The sequence below is a fragment of the Solanum pennellii genome, chromosome 11 (assembly GCF_001406875.1).
Source record: "Solanum pennellii chromosome 11, SPENNV200".
NCBI lineage: Eukaryota > Viridiplantae > Streptophyta > Magnoliopsida > Solanales > Solanaceae > Solanum > Solanum pennellii.
Window position 1 is genome coordinate 26,765,756 of NC_028647.1, and position 15,034 is coordinate 26,780,789.

The 15,034-nt window shown below is 34.2% G+C and overlaps 1 long non-coding RNA gene across 1 annotated transcript; it reads right to left on the minus strand.

Annotated features, from left to right (window-relative positions):
* On the minus strand, positions 1-4,092 carry LOC114074942. Its single transcript, XR_003575323.1, has 2 exons — positions 3,911-4,092; positions 1-850 (listed from the first exon to the last, which is right to left on the minus strand). It is a non-coding gene; the product is annotated as an uncharacterized LOC114074942 (long non-coding RNA).
* Positions 4,093-15,034: the final 10,942 nt, after the last annotated feature.

Sequence of the window (15,034 nt, forward strand, 5' to 3'; positions counted from 1 at the left end):
TAAGATAAGTCTCGTATTGTTGGTGTTTCATTCAAATCTTAGAAAATATAATCTCTTGAGTACATGACCATTTTGTTTATCTAAGTAGTTATCTCACATGTTGGATAATGAGTATATGACAGACGTCAAGATTTCTTCTCTTTCATTAGGGGAGATAGCTCATATTTAATGTCTTTCTTGAAATAAAATTGTATCAACTCATTACAACTGACTCCCATATTACCATTATTTCCCCTTTAAAGGGATGAAAGGCAGCAAACTGACACTCACAAGTTGGAGGCAGAAATATTTCCCTCTTGTCATCAAATCATGTAAGTTATATGGAGTTTTGTGTCACTTCTTCATAAGGGAATGCAAATTGGAAAGCCACATAGAATATGCAAGTCCCAATGTAATATAAGCAATATATTTTTTCAAGGGAACCAATCCTCACAAAAGGCTTGTATAATATTGTAGTTTTGATCATAAATAAAATGATCTGCCCATTCCTAGTATCTCGGAATGCAGTGATACTCATCTTCAAGCAGAATTTTGTCTCCCCAATATAGTTCCTCTAGTATCATGGGACGACCTAAATTTGAAATAGTGCTCACGACATTTTTATGATGAGGAATAGGTTTCTCAAGATACCACACTTTTGAGGAATTATTAGATTAGTGGTTGTATTCGGATGTCCAACTTCTCATATGAAGTGTGGTCCACAATTTTGTCCTTGGAATAACATAACGACCAACAAAAAAATCATGGAAAAAAACATAGTCTCTACTGTACTACCATCTGTCCAAACGATGTGATATTTGAGTTTAGAATATGGTCGAGTATAATCCTTCAAAAGAAACCATTTTTCAAACTACAAAAAGAATAAATGCAAAAAAAGAGTGTTAATATTAATTTATGATGTAGCACGAAAGAAAACAAAAATTGAAAAAAGGTGGTTAAGAAGGGGGTAATAATTTAACCATTCGGTCTCTTAGAAACTCAATTTAAGTGATCATCAAGGTAGGGACGGTAAACACATCCGTTCACATCTTATGATTAAGTAAAGCGTTGAGAGTAGTATTTTTTATCAATGAGGGGAAGTTAAACACAGAATTCTTGTAAATCCTTAAGTTGGTTAAGTATTCGTACCTTGTAAAGCCTCAAGAGTAGTATAATTTTCCAAGGCGGGGAAATTAAATACGGTATTCTACTAAATCCTCAAGTTGCTTAAGTATTCAAAATATTGTAAGGCCTTGAGATTAGTTTTTTTTTCAGGGATGGGACTTTAAACACTATATTCTAGTAACGCCTCAAGTTATTTAAGTATTCGGTACCTTGTAAATAATTGAGAGTAGTATTTATTTTCAAAGTGGGGACGTTAAATACGGTACTCTTTAAAAGCTTCAAGTTGTTTGGGTATTTGTGACCTTGTAAAGCCTTGTGGGTAGTATTTTTTTCAAGGCGAGGATGTTAAACACTATATTCTACTAAAGCCTCAAGTTATTGATCTTCAAGGTAGGGACGTTAGACACATCCCTTCATACCTCAAGAAAAAAAGGATAATGACATGTACGTCAACTATGTCTAAAACGTATGCAATTGTTGAATATTGAGTATGAAAAAGAAAATGATAGCAGGCCTCTATTTATAGAGGATAAGTTGGGGGGAGAAAAATCCTTTTCCTATGTTAAGTATAATTCCTCTTCAATGGGAATTTTATTTGATGTATATTTAGAATTAAATGTTTCTCCTAATTCAATTACAATTTTTTTGATAGGACAATTTCAAGGACATATAATATGAAATTGAGTGGGATTACAATTCGTAGTTCAATCAAATTTTTTTTACTATGATAGTAAAAATTTTAAAAAAATTAAATAAGGAGTAATATCTCTTTTTCCTTCAATAGTTATCATGAAAGTAAAGAAAGGATAAAATCATCTCCCCTTATACTAATTAACAATACAAAGGTACAAATAATGTAGGGATACATTTATTTATATATTGGACGCCTGGGACGAAAGGTGCAATATATATATATATATATGTTTAGTCAAATTATGCAACTCCATTTATGTAGGACTGGTAGTTAACTAAATAAGTTCAAATTACATAATACTAAAGTATTATATACTGAAAGCAGTGAGACATTTATAATCATATAAATTTTTTTAATTATATATTTATAAAATTATTATAATTATGATAAAATCTTAAATATATTAGTTCAAATAAATATTATTTATTAATATAATTGGGCTGATTATTTAAGTAAAATAAATATGATTTAAATTTAATTGCTTTGGGCTACATATATGAGCCCGATTTCACCTCATCCTAGAGGCCCTATTTTTGGTTCCACATCGCAAATAATGTTACATGCCAAGTGAAACAAGAAGCCAATAGGATCATGAAATGTATCAAAGATGACAAGCCTACTCCATAAAACCCATAGAAAATTACACTTAAATATGATTTAATGAATGAAATTCTGATCCAATCACAACTCCTCTATTCTAAAACTACAAATATGGATCCTCATAATTGAGAAAAGGGACTAAAAAGATTTTAAAAAATATTCTAAAGAAATTTTTTTGTACAAACGCCATAAAATTCTATATAATGCTCTAAGTTTAAGAATTCAAACATTCAAGTTTAAGAACGATAAAGATTAAGACCATCGGATTCAAGAACAAGCTTGAATCCCTTGAATTGAAGTAAAAATCAATATCAAGATAAAGTTCAAAGTTCAAATTAATCGGAGATTCAAGAAAAAACATTAAAGCCCTTGAATTTACATTTGAAAAGGCATGTTCAAAGGAATCATAGCAATTGTAAAACTCGTACTTTGAAATAATATGTATGATTGTTGCATTATTTTTCGCTCGTTAATATTGTTTTATTGATGCAAATTTTATCATTGACATGTACATTGAACATACACTTCTTCTTCTTCCTAACAATTCTTGTCATTAATAACATCTTTTCCTCCTCCCCCTCCTCCTCCCCCTCCGTCTTCATTGTCATCATGCTTCATTTTCATCTTTTTCTTCTTTTTTTTTTTTAAAAAAAATTATATATCAAAAATGTGAATCATTAGAAGAAAATATATATCAAAATACTCGAATCATCGATTATTGAGTGTATCATAATATATAATTAGTGTATGACTCATGTATAGGTAAGACTTATTGTATAGTCAGTATTTTACTTTCTATGACTTTTGATAAGTTATATTGTAAAAAATTCTCAAGCTTTAGACAATTAAACTTAGAAATAGGTTATTTTTTTAAATGGTTATTGATTAGAGATGACTTAATTTGTATCCATTTTGCATCAACAACACTAATTATTACGAAAAAATCAAATAACTAGCATGCATAGTCTAACTAGACACTCTCAACTATGTAGCCCTAAAAGATAGGATGAGCTTTGTGAAAGAAACGTAAAAAAATTTTGTTTCCTTATGTCATAGTCGACCTTTGCACCGATCAACAATGTTTGTTCTCTCTGTAAATCTTACACTTTTTTACTTCAGCTCCTTCATTTATCTCTCTATTTCAAAACACATTTCAGGTAGATTCAACCTTCCAGAACACTTTGAAAATTTTATCTTTAATTCTCTTTACAAAGAATATACACAATAAATAAAGAAAACACATGTTTCAGCGATGCAAAATAAACAAACAACAACATATCTAGTGTAATCCCACAAGTAGGGTCTGGGAGGGTGGTGTGTAGGCAGCCTTACCCGTACCATGGGAAGGTAGAGAGGATAATGATTCAGCAAAGCAATCAACAAGAAAAAAAAAGTGTGTTGCATATTCAAATACATGTAATATATAAACACACAAATTCAATTACATATAAAATATAAAACATCGGAATCGGATTAAAAAAACTGCAGTGAGATTAAGATATAAATAATTACCAGAAGTTGTGCAGGAAAATCAAAAATGTATCGTAGATTTAGAATGTGATATATGTTGAAACTCAGATCCAAGATAATTGTATTACCTTTCCTATTAACCTTCTATAATGTGCTGATGACTCTTTTTCTTTTAAGGTTCTAATAAATTCCATATTCCCCATTTACGGCCCTTGACAACCCTTGAATATAGGATTTGTTTGTTTGTCAATATTTAATTGAATATGGATGGTAGAGAGGAATTTATGAATATTCCTATATTATTATCAATGTCTTTCCACCAAAATTTGAAATCTAGCTTAGGGATTACGAGTGTAGATCTTTTTCTTTTACGTTGATTTGACATCTACATATATGCTTCCATGTATTTGGAGGATTCAAGTGGCAATATCTGAAACTTTGGAAATATTAGACGGAAGCCAAATAAGGAGATTTGGAAGGATCTTTTTCAGAACATACTTTAAAAAAATATTTCATTTATGTTAACTTTTGCTGAAGTTATTTGTTCAAATAGGAGACATCGATGAATTAGAAATTTATAGTTCAGGCATTAAATAGTCATTTAGTTGCAAAGTTTTCGCCATAATGTTAAAAATCCTAAAAATAGTTGCAAAAAAGTACGAGAGAGAAAATATTTAGAAATGAGTAGAATATATGTCATGGAACCAAAGGAAGACTACTAGTATGTCACACCCAAGTTCTAGACCCTAGATGACATCGGCGTTGTTAACCTCTCAGAGGTCGTAGACAAGCCTCTTCTTAGCTTTCATCACAATCATACAGTTAAATTTAGGGGGAAATTTAAAACTTTTTAACTTTACTGAAGTGTACTTAGACTCCACATAATTTCTGCATAAGAGTGATATTATAATATCTCAACTTAAACAATCATCTATTAATTGATCGAACAAATGAAAAGAAGAATTCATAATATTATTAATAATTGTCAAACCTGCCTCAATACGAAAATCTTGAGCAAATGTATGAAAGGAAATGCTAGGGACAACATCCACCAGCTATGTCTAATGTACTAAAGCTAGAAGTAAAGCGAAGGCATCCTCGAAGTCAAGATGACCTAAAAAAGTCTGGAGCTACTAGTCCAAACAGCTTCAAACGAATCTTCAATCTTCTTCAAGGACCTGCACCTATAAAAATAGTAATAGTATATGGGTTAGTGCACAATTTTACTAAGTATGGGTATATGCACATAAACACATAAGGACTATGCTTGAACAAGGAAAGCTCTTCCTATAGCTACATGTCATTTTTGGAAAGTCAAGTGACTTTACTTTCCTAATTCATTATTTATGAATCATGCTATGAATATGACATATTTGAGTGCATTTAAGGTACACAACTCATTTTTGATATGCACTAAGACCTTGGAATCATGAACTTAATTTTATAACAACTCGACCTAATAATTTTTCTCCCTCTTCCGTCAAGAACTCTTTCTCCCATATTCATTTTTTTTCCAGTATTTTCTTATTTTTGTTGTGTAGTTGAACGATATCCTTTGATCCCATTTTTTACTTATCATTTAAACAATCCAAAAGACGAAGGAAATAATTTGACTACTCCACCAAAAAGTTATTCTTTCCATTATTGTTAAATTAGCATGAGTCTTTATAAGCCAATATTTTTTTAGTTATGACCATTATTTGGTAGTTTGCATAATATATATATAATTGGCTATGACCATTATTTGATCATTTGCATAATATAATAATTATTTGCTATACCCATTATTTGATCATTCTCATTATATAAAGATTATGGGGCATTGATTAGCCATTATATTTTGCTCCCTTTATTGGCATAAGCCAATAACAGTTAAAACTTCATTTTTATCGAACACTGGCGATTTGATTTACTTATGCATTTGCTTACTTAGTTCACTTTAAACTTACATATCTTCTCCTTTGATCTCATGTTTACTTTGAACATACTTTTCTTTCTTACTTTCGTTAAGAAGTCTATAGTATTTAACTGACTTAGATCATATAAGCTAACATGAAGTCTAGTGTCTTCACCACACTGAATATTGGTGGTTCACCGTAAAAAGTTAACCTAGATCATGTGAGATAACATTAAATTCGATGTCTTCCCCACTGTGAAAAGAGGTTGTTCACCGGCTAAAGTCAAACAAAATCTTGAGCATTTACCCGACATAGATCATGTGCACTAAACATGAAATCCAGTGTCTTCCCAACACATAAAAGAGGTGGTTCACCGGACAAAGTGAAACCGAATACTACCTAGCACTCTTAGGTGGAATGCACTAGCTAGTACCTATGCTGGCAACATAATTCAAAGAATACGAGATTTCAGAGACTCTTATCCACCTTGGTGTTAGTCTCATCTTATGAGGCTTACATCTGCTTGCACAAAATCATTACTACTCTATCGGTGCATTTCTCAATTTTTTATATTTTACATATTTTAGAGTAAACTCATGCATTATGGAAGCCTTCTTCTAGTATGAGGTATGCTTAGCTCAATGAATGACTTGTCATCCCTTTCTTTACTTGATGAATTTGAACTTATGTATTACATTAATTTTGGTGTGAATGAGACTTTTCTCACGATTGCTAACACCCTCTTATGTGAGTATCTTTGACAAAACTGTTTAGGTGCAAGTGAAACTTGTCTCACATCCTTTAACACCCCTTTTTAGGTAAATTTCATAACTCATAAGTTTTTGGTTATTTTATTACTCACGTTATCCTGCTCAATGACATTTGGTAGTCTTATACCATTATTTATGAAAGTTATAAGGACTTATTCAATGTGCTACTATGCTAACAAGTTCATTTTATAGGGTACGTTAGGACTTGTCCCAATCATTGGCATACCCTTGGTTATGATTTTAATGAGCTACATATTGTCAAGTCAATCTTTCACATGTATTTGGCCTTACAAGAAACATTATAATTTACATTAGCCATATAGGATTCGTTTGACTTATTATTAGCCAATTCTATTACATATTTCGAAAATAATATTGTTGGCAAATTTATTGGTATAAACCAAACTTTAACATATTATATAAATCTAAACCTTTAATTTAGGTAAGCTATTTTTAACATTTGATTAGATCATAAGAACAATTCATTGCATAGTGTGTCCAAGCTATAAAGTTGATTTGACATTGTAGATTTATTAACTAGCTTTGATTATCATTCTTATTTATTCTTGGAGACATTGCATTCCAAACAATTACAAATGTATCTACTGTAAAACACAAAACATGAATCCAAACCTTCATTCCTTTCTACAGTAAACTGAATTTCATAAACGACTTATAACAATTTCATCTTCCCGAACACAATTATGCATTAATCATAAGGATCTAACCTATAGTCTCATTCGACTTTATCAAATCACATAAGCCTACACATAATGATCAATTAGCATCACATACTAGGAACATGTTCGAGATTTTCATTACCATACTAATAAAATCGGAAATAGGGAGAACTAGGAGATGAACATTTGATTAATGGCAACAACCCTAGTTTCGATTTTCTTCAATTCAACAATGCTCTAAAATCCCCACGGGGATAGAAATCCAAGAGATGAAACCCATACCTTACTATAGAATTGAATCTACGAAGATCACCCCATAATTCGTACGAAAAATGTTGAAGATTCTCCCTTGTAATCACCTAAGGAGAACATTTCTACTTTTCTTATGTTTCGTACTATTTTTGAGTTGTTAGGTTTCTACTGACTATTCGTGAGTCTATTCTTAGGAACTTATATTGACTGATTCAACATAGGCTAATTAACTTAATTAAATTAATCGATTATCTAATTACAAAAATTCGCTTCTAAATTGACTAAAGTAGGAGAACATGTGACTTAGCCAAATCTTAAAATTTGACTAAGGGTTCAACATTGATTAGGAATTTAAATTAAATAATTGAGTTTCTAATTTAATTAATTAAGTGAGTTAGGGTAATTACTAAAGTACCCTAAGTAAGTAGGACCATAACAAACCTTTTTGGACCATCCTAGGTTACGTACTAGGAGTTTTTTTGAGTTAGTTACTAGGCTAGTGTCACCCGGTCAGGTCTTAGGATTTCAGGCACACTAGTTAGTTTATTTTAGTTTGTCCTTGGTTATTTAGATATTTAGGTAATTTAGTTAGAGCCTATAGTTTGATAGGAATATATGCCCCACGTGGCATAAGCCGTTCGCGCGCCTACCCCCTAACCGCCCTAAACGAATTCGGTTGGGCTTTGTTGCCTGTCTCTCCGCCGGTTAGCACATGTGTTGCACATGTCTTGCTACTCATTTCTTGTCCAAGGACCCTCACTAAGTCCTTGGGCACTGCTTAATATGAATGATCATTGTTAATGATCATGTGCCATTGTACCTAGGCTTGACACTTGGAAGCCTCATACCTAATGAGTGTAAGCTATGAAATCAAAATTTTTAGCTTACGGTCTTTATTGTAGGTACATTTCATAAACAAGCTTGGATTGGAGAATTTGATCATCAAACTATATCTTAATACATAGAAATTGGTTAAAACACTTAAGCCAATATCCTCCAACATGCACAATATTACTCAATATTGAATATTTGGATGCCTATGTACCCTAATACATATTCTTAAAACCTAATGGACTCTTAACTAGACAAGTACATTTTCTCGAATGTTAAATTATTCCCCCCTTAGGAACATTCCTCCCCGAGTGACACTACACATCATTTTGAATCAAAGGTATTTTAGAAAAACACATTAACATACTTGACACTTTACTCTTTCTAAACATCTAATTCACAACTTACTCTGGATGATGCACATCACTCAAAGATTATCTGAAGCTTCATTTTTGAGATAGAGCAAATTCCTTTTCAAATATCACCTTTACTCAATGAACATCACAACTCATGCGACACAAAAAACATTTCAACGCTATACAAAACAGCAACATGAATGCAAGCATGAACTCATATTAACTCTCATAATTCAAGTATAAAACACACAGTTGAGGACTTAAAACACCAAAACTGACTAGTGTACTAAAATTTAGGGTTTCTTTAACAAAATCAGACTTAGGAAGAGTATATATAGCCTCACGATTTGAACAAGTGAGGGTAACGGGATCTCATGTCAGCCTCGGCCTCCCATGTTAATCTTCAACAAGTTGGTTCCTCCGTAACAACTTTATGGTAGCAACCTCCTTGTTCCTCAACTTCATTACTTGTCTATCAAAAATTTCAACTGGAACCTCTTCATAAGAAAGGTTCTCCTCGTCTCCTAACCCCTCAAAAGGCAAGATGGATGCTGCATCACCTAGACACTTATTAAGCATTGAAACATGGAACACTGTTTTAACAGAAGCCAAGTCATTTGGTAACTTCAGTTCATAAGCAACATTCACTAGTTGTTGTTAGATCTCATAAGGACCTATATGCCTCGGAATAAACTTTCCTTTCTTAGCAAATATCGTCGCCCCTTACATTGGTTATATCTTCAAGTAGACTTGATCACCTACCTTGAATTTAAGAGCGCTCTTCCTATTATCCGCATAGGATTTTTGACGACAGTTAGCAGTAGCGAATCTATCCATGACCATTATCACCTTTTCCATTGTCTCATGTATGATCTCAGGGCCAAGGATACAAGACTATCCTACCTCAAACCATCCAATGGGGGACCTGCATCTCTTGCCATATAGTTCTTCAAAAGGTGCCATCCAAATATTGGAATGGTAGCTATTATTATAAGAGAAGTCAATCAGTGGAAAGTGATCATCCAAACTCCCCTTGAAGTAAAAAACACATGATCTCAGCCTGTTTTCAATGGTCTGAATTGTATGCTCTGTGTGTCCATCTGTCTGAGGATGAAAAAAAAAATTCTAAGCTTCACCTGTGTACCAAGCTCTTTTGGAAAGATCTCCAAAAGTTAAAAGTGAAATACGCTCCCCTATCTGAAATGATAGATAAAGAGATCCCATTACACCTCACAATTTCATAAATATAGAGCTTGGCATAATCTTTGGCTTTGTAAGTAGACTTCACAAGAATGAAGTAAGTAGATTTAGTCATCCTGTCAACAACGACCCAAATAGAATCATGCACTTTCCTGGTCCTGGGTAGAAAAACCACAAAGTCCATATTAATAGCCTCCCACTTCCATGTTGGGATGTCAATCGACAGGGTAAGACCTCCAAGCTTAAGGTTTTCTTCCTTAACCTGTTGGAAATTTGGGCACTCCACCACAAACATAGAAATATCTCGCTTCTTACCTTACCACCAATAGATATCCTTGAGATCATGATATATCTTGGTGGAACCTGGATGAATGAAATACCTGGAGCCATGAGCCTCTGCAATAATATTAGTTCTCAGATTATCAATATTGGGCACACAAAATCTGCCCTGGCATCTACGCACACCATCCTCACCTAAGGAGAAAGATTCATTCACATTACTCAACACTGAGTCTTTCAACTCCATGAGCACTGGGTCAAGATGCTTCTTATATTTAACATCTATATCAAATAAGGATTCATGACTTGAAAAAACCTCACTTGGTTTATTTACAAGTCGTACACCTAACCTATCCAATTGGTGTGCCTATTTAACCAGCTCCTTCTTCTCATCATCAATATGAGACACACTGCCCATGCTCAATCGGCTCAAAGAATTGGCCACTACATTGTCCTTACAAGGGTTATAATGAACACTCATGTCAAAATCCTTGAGCAGCTCTAGCCATCTTCTCTGATGAAGATTCAATTCTCTATGCGTAAAAACATACTGAAGACTTTTATGGACAGTAAATACATCAACATGTACACCATATAAGTAATGTCTCCAATGTTTTAGCGCAAGTACCACATCAGCTTACTCAAGATCATGGGTAGGGTAATTCTTCTCATGGATTTTAAATTGTCTTAATGCATATGCAATCACCTTACCATCTTGCATAAGAACACATCCCAAACCTACTCAGAAAGCATCACACTATACCACATAACCTACACCACTCCTCGACAATGTGAGAACTAGGGATGCAGTGATTCGGTTTTTCATCTCTTAGAAGCTCTTTATACAAGTTTCAGACCACTCAAACTTCGCCTTCTTCTTTGTTAAAGCTATCAATGGAGCAGAAATAGTGGAAAATCCCTCAACAAACCTGCGATAGTGACTAGCCAAACCCAAGAAACTCCGGATGTCTATAGGAGTGAGGGGTAATGAATAATTCTTTACTACCTTGTTCTTTTTTTGATCAACCTCTACACCCAGGTCGGACACAACATGAACAGGGAAAGTAACTGATCTCAGTCAATACTCACATTTTATTGATGCATACAATTGATGTTCCTGGAGTACTTGCAATGTCATTCGCTAATGTTGTTCATGCTCTTCTCTAGTCTTAGAGTATATGAGGATGTCATCTATGAATACTATGACAAAAGAATCAAGGTTTTCACGGAATACCCTATTCATAAGGTCCATAAACACGATTGGTGCATTTGTGAGACCAAATGACATGACCAGAAACTCGTAATACCCATACCTAGTATGGAAGGAAGTCTTAGGAATGTCCTTTTGTCTCATTCGAAGCTGGTGATACCCTTACTGGAGATCTATTTTATACTTGAACCTTGGAGCTGATCAAATAGATAATCAATTTTGGGAAGAGTGTATTTGTTATTTGTAGTGACTTTGTTGACTTGCCTATAATGGATACACATTTTAAGGGTTCCATTTTTTTCCTTAACGAACAATACTAGAGCAACCCCAACGGGATATGCTCAGTTGGATGAAGACCTTATCAAGTAGATCTTTAACTACAACTCAACTAAGTTCTGTTGGAGCCATTGTATAGGGAGGAATGAAATTTTTTTTGGTGTTTGGATCTAAGTCAACACCAAAGTTAATTTCGCGTTCAGGATGGATTCCTAGTAAATTCTCCAGATAGACATATTGACACTCATTCATTACAGACACAGAGTATATGGATGTAACTTCATGTCTAAGTCATTGACTCTGACTAAGTGATACAGATACCCCTTAGATAACAGCTTATTGGCTTTAAGATGGTCGAATGACACAAAACTAAAACCTTACTACCCTGTTTCGATAGTCTATGGTAGCATAACACTTATAGATCCAATCCATACCAAAAATTATATCAAAGTAAAGCATGGTTAATTATACTAGGTCAGCATAAGTGAATCTATCAAGAACATTTATTGCGCAATATCTATGTACTCTTTCAGCTCGTATGTTGTCCCCTATGGGAGTACTAACCAGAAAAGGTTCATGCATGATATTAGGAAGTAAGTCAAATTTACTAGCTACTGAATGAGTAACAAAAGACAAGGTGGATCCTGGATCTAAAAATGCATGCACAGGAAAATAAAAGGAATGAAAGTTACCACATCAGCGGACTTCTCCTACTCCTCTCTACCTTTCAAAACATATAACATGTTCCTCATGGGAGGCTCGACTGCAGCAGCAGGATTGGGCTGAAGTTGAGTTTCTGCCTTGGCCTTATGCTTCACATTTGGGGAGTCTATGATTATATGATCACTCTTGTCGCACCCATAGAAGACATTTGTACCTACCAAGCACTCACCTCGATACAAACGACCATACTTACCACACGGCTTTCTATCATGCTGGGCATTTCTATCATTGCCCTTCTTGAGGCCAGACTTGCCCCATTTGGCATTAGTGTTCCTGGTAGTAGTAGGATTACCTTATTTCTTGTGCCCCTTCTTGATCCTGGGCCTGTCCTTGACTCCAAACAAACTACTACTAGTGCTAGAACCAGCCTATCGGAGGGCCTAAGCTTCTTGCCTTCATCGATTCTCTTCCTCCGATGACTCTCCTCCACTTTCTGTGCATGTACCATCAATCTATCAAGGTCAATGTTGTCATGAAACATGGATGCCCGACATTCCTTCTCTAGATCCTCTGATACACTAGTCAGAAACCTGCTTATCTCATCCCTGCACCGGACATTAGGGAAGAAGCATATTTTGAAATTTTAACAAACATCAAAGAGTATTTCTTGACCGACATACCTCCTTGACGTAGGATGATGAACTCCTCAACGTTAGCCTCTCTCTGCTCTCTGGTAAATAACCTCTCCAGGAATGCAGTTGAGAATGTCGCAAGTGACGGGGACTTCTCCTAGTTCTTGGCAATCTACCCAAATCTTGTACCATATATGAGCTACATCCTTGAGCTGGTATGAAGCCAACTAAGCCTTATCCTTTTCATTAGCACCCATAGGACTGAGAGTCTTGTGGACATCGTCCACAAACTTCTGGGGATCCTCATTGGATTTGGACCCGAAGTAGACTAGACGATTAATCCTAGTGAAAATCTCTCAGTCTGCTAGCCATGGTGCTAGCATGTGGGTTCTCCCTGTGAGCGCCCTCTCTAGTAGCCTGGGATGTGATAGCATGTGCCTGAGCAGTGATGGATTGGGACATTTGAACCAGTGCTGCTCTAACTTCTCCATCAGTTAAAGCACCGGGGTGGACATGTACTTCCATTCCAACAGCTGGGACTTGCCGAGGAGCTTGGTTTCCCCCAACAACTGCTTCTCAAACTCTCCTGCCTATTTTTCTTCTTGTGTTTATTTTTCTACACGCACACACAAGAAGGATGTTAGATGGTCGAATGACACAAAATGTCAAAGCACTACACAACACGATAAAAAGTAGAAGAAGGGAAGATTCTTAACATCACTAAGTCTCTAAGTCATGGTTGTGGTGCACTTCACAACCATAAGCTAGAAACTATGCAACGTGGTTGTTTGAGACTTTGTTCCTATGAAATATAACCTCATGATCTGATACAGTTAAATTTTTGTGGAAAATTTAAAACTTTTTAACTTTACTGAAGTGTAATTAGACTTCATAAAATTTAAGTATAAGAGTGATTTACGAATATCACAACATAAATAACCATATATTAATAGATTGAAAAAATTAAAAGAAGAATTCATAATATTATGAATAGTTTCCAAACTGGCCTTAATACGAAAAGACTGAACCAATGTTTGAAAGGAAACGCTAGGGACAACATCCACTAGCTATGTATAATGTAGTAAAGCTTGAAGTAAAGCGTAGGCATCATCGAACTCAAGAGGACCTACCAATGTCTTGATCTACTAGTCCAAACAGCTTCAAACGAATTTTTAATCTTCTTCAAGGACCTGCACCTATAATAATAGTAATAGTATATGGGTTTGTACACACCCTTAGTAAGAATGGGTGTATGCACATCAACACATAAGAACGATCCATGAAAAAGGAAAGCTCTTCCTATAGCAACATTCCATTTTTGGAAATTGAAGTCACTTTACTTTCCTGATTCTTTATTCATGAATCATGCCATGAATATGACATATTTTCATCCATTTAAAGCACAAAACTCATTTTCTATATGAACCTAAGACCTTGGAATCATAAACATACTTTTAGAACAACTCGAGCAAAAATTAATATTTTTCCTCCCTCGTAGTCCGGGAGCTCCTCTCCCACGACTTAGTTTATTTTTTTTAGCATTTTCTTATTTTTGTTGTGTTTTTAAATGATCTCCTTTGATATTTTACATACAAGTACAATGATTCATTGTATTCCTATTCGTACAATGAATCAAGTAAGTAATGAAAAAGACGAAGGAAATGATTTGCCTACCCTACTTAGAAGTTATTCTTTTCATTCTTGTTAAATTGGCATGGGTCTTCTAAGACAGTCTTTATTATCAATGCCCATTGTTTGGTTTATTGTATAATATAAAGATTATTGTCTACGCCCATTATTTAATCATTTGCATAATATAAAGATTATTGGTTATGCCCATTATTTGATCATTTGCATGATTTAAAGAATATGGGGAATTGATTAGCCATTATGTTTTGCTCCCTTTATTTGCATAAGCTATTAACTATTAAAACTTAATTCTTATCAAATACTGGTGATTTGATTTACTTATAATTTTGCTTACTTAGTTAACTTTAAACTTTCATATCTTCTTCTTTGCTATAATGTTCACTTTGGACATACTTTTTTTTCTTTATTTATTTCTTAAATTCTTTAAGAAGTCTTTAGCATTTAACAAACTTAGATCATATGAGCAAAC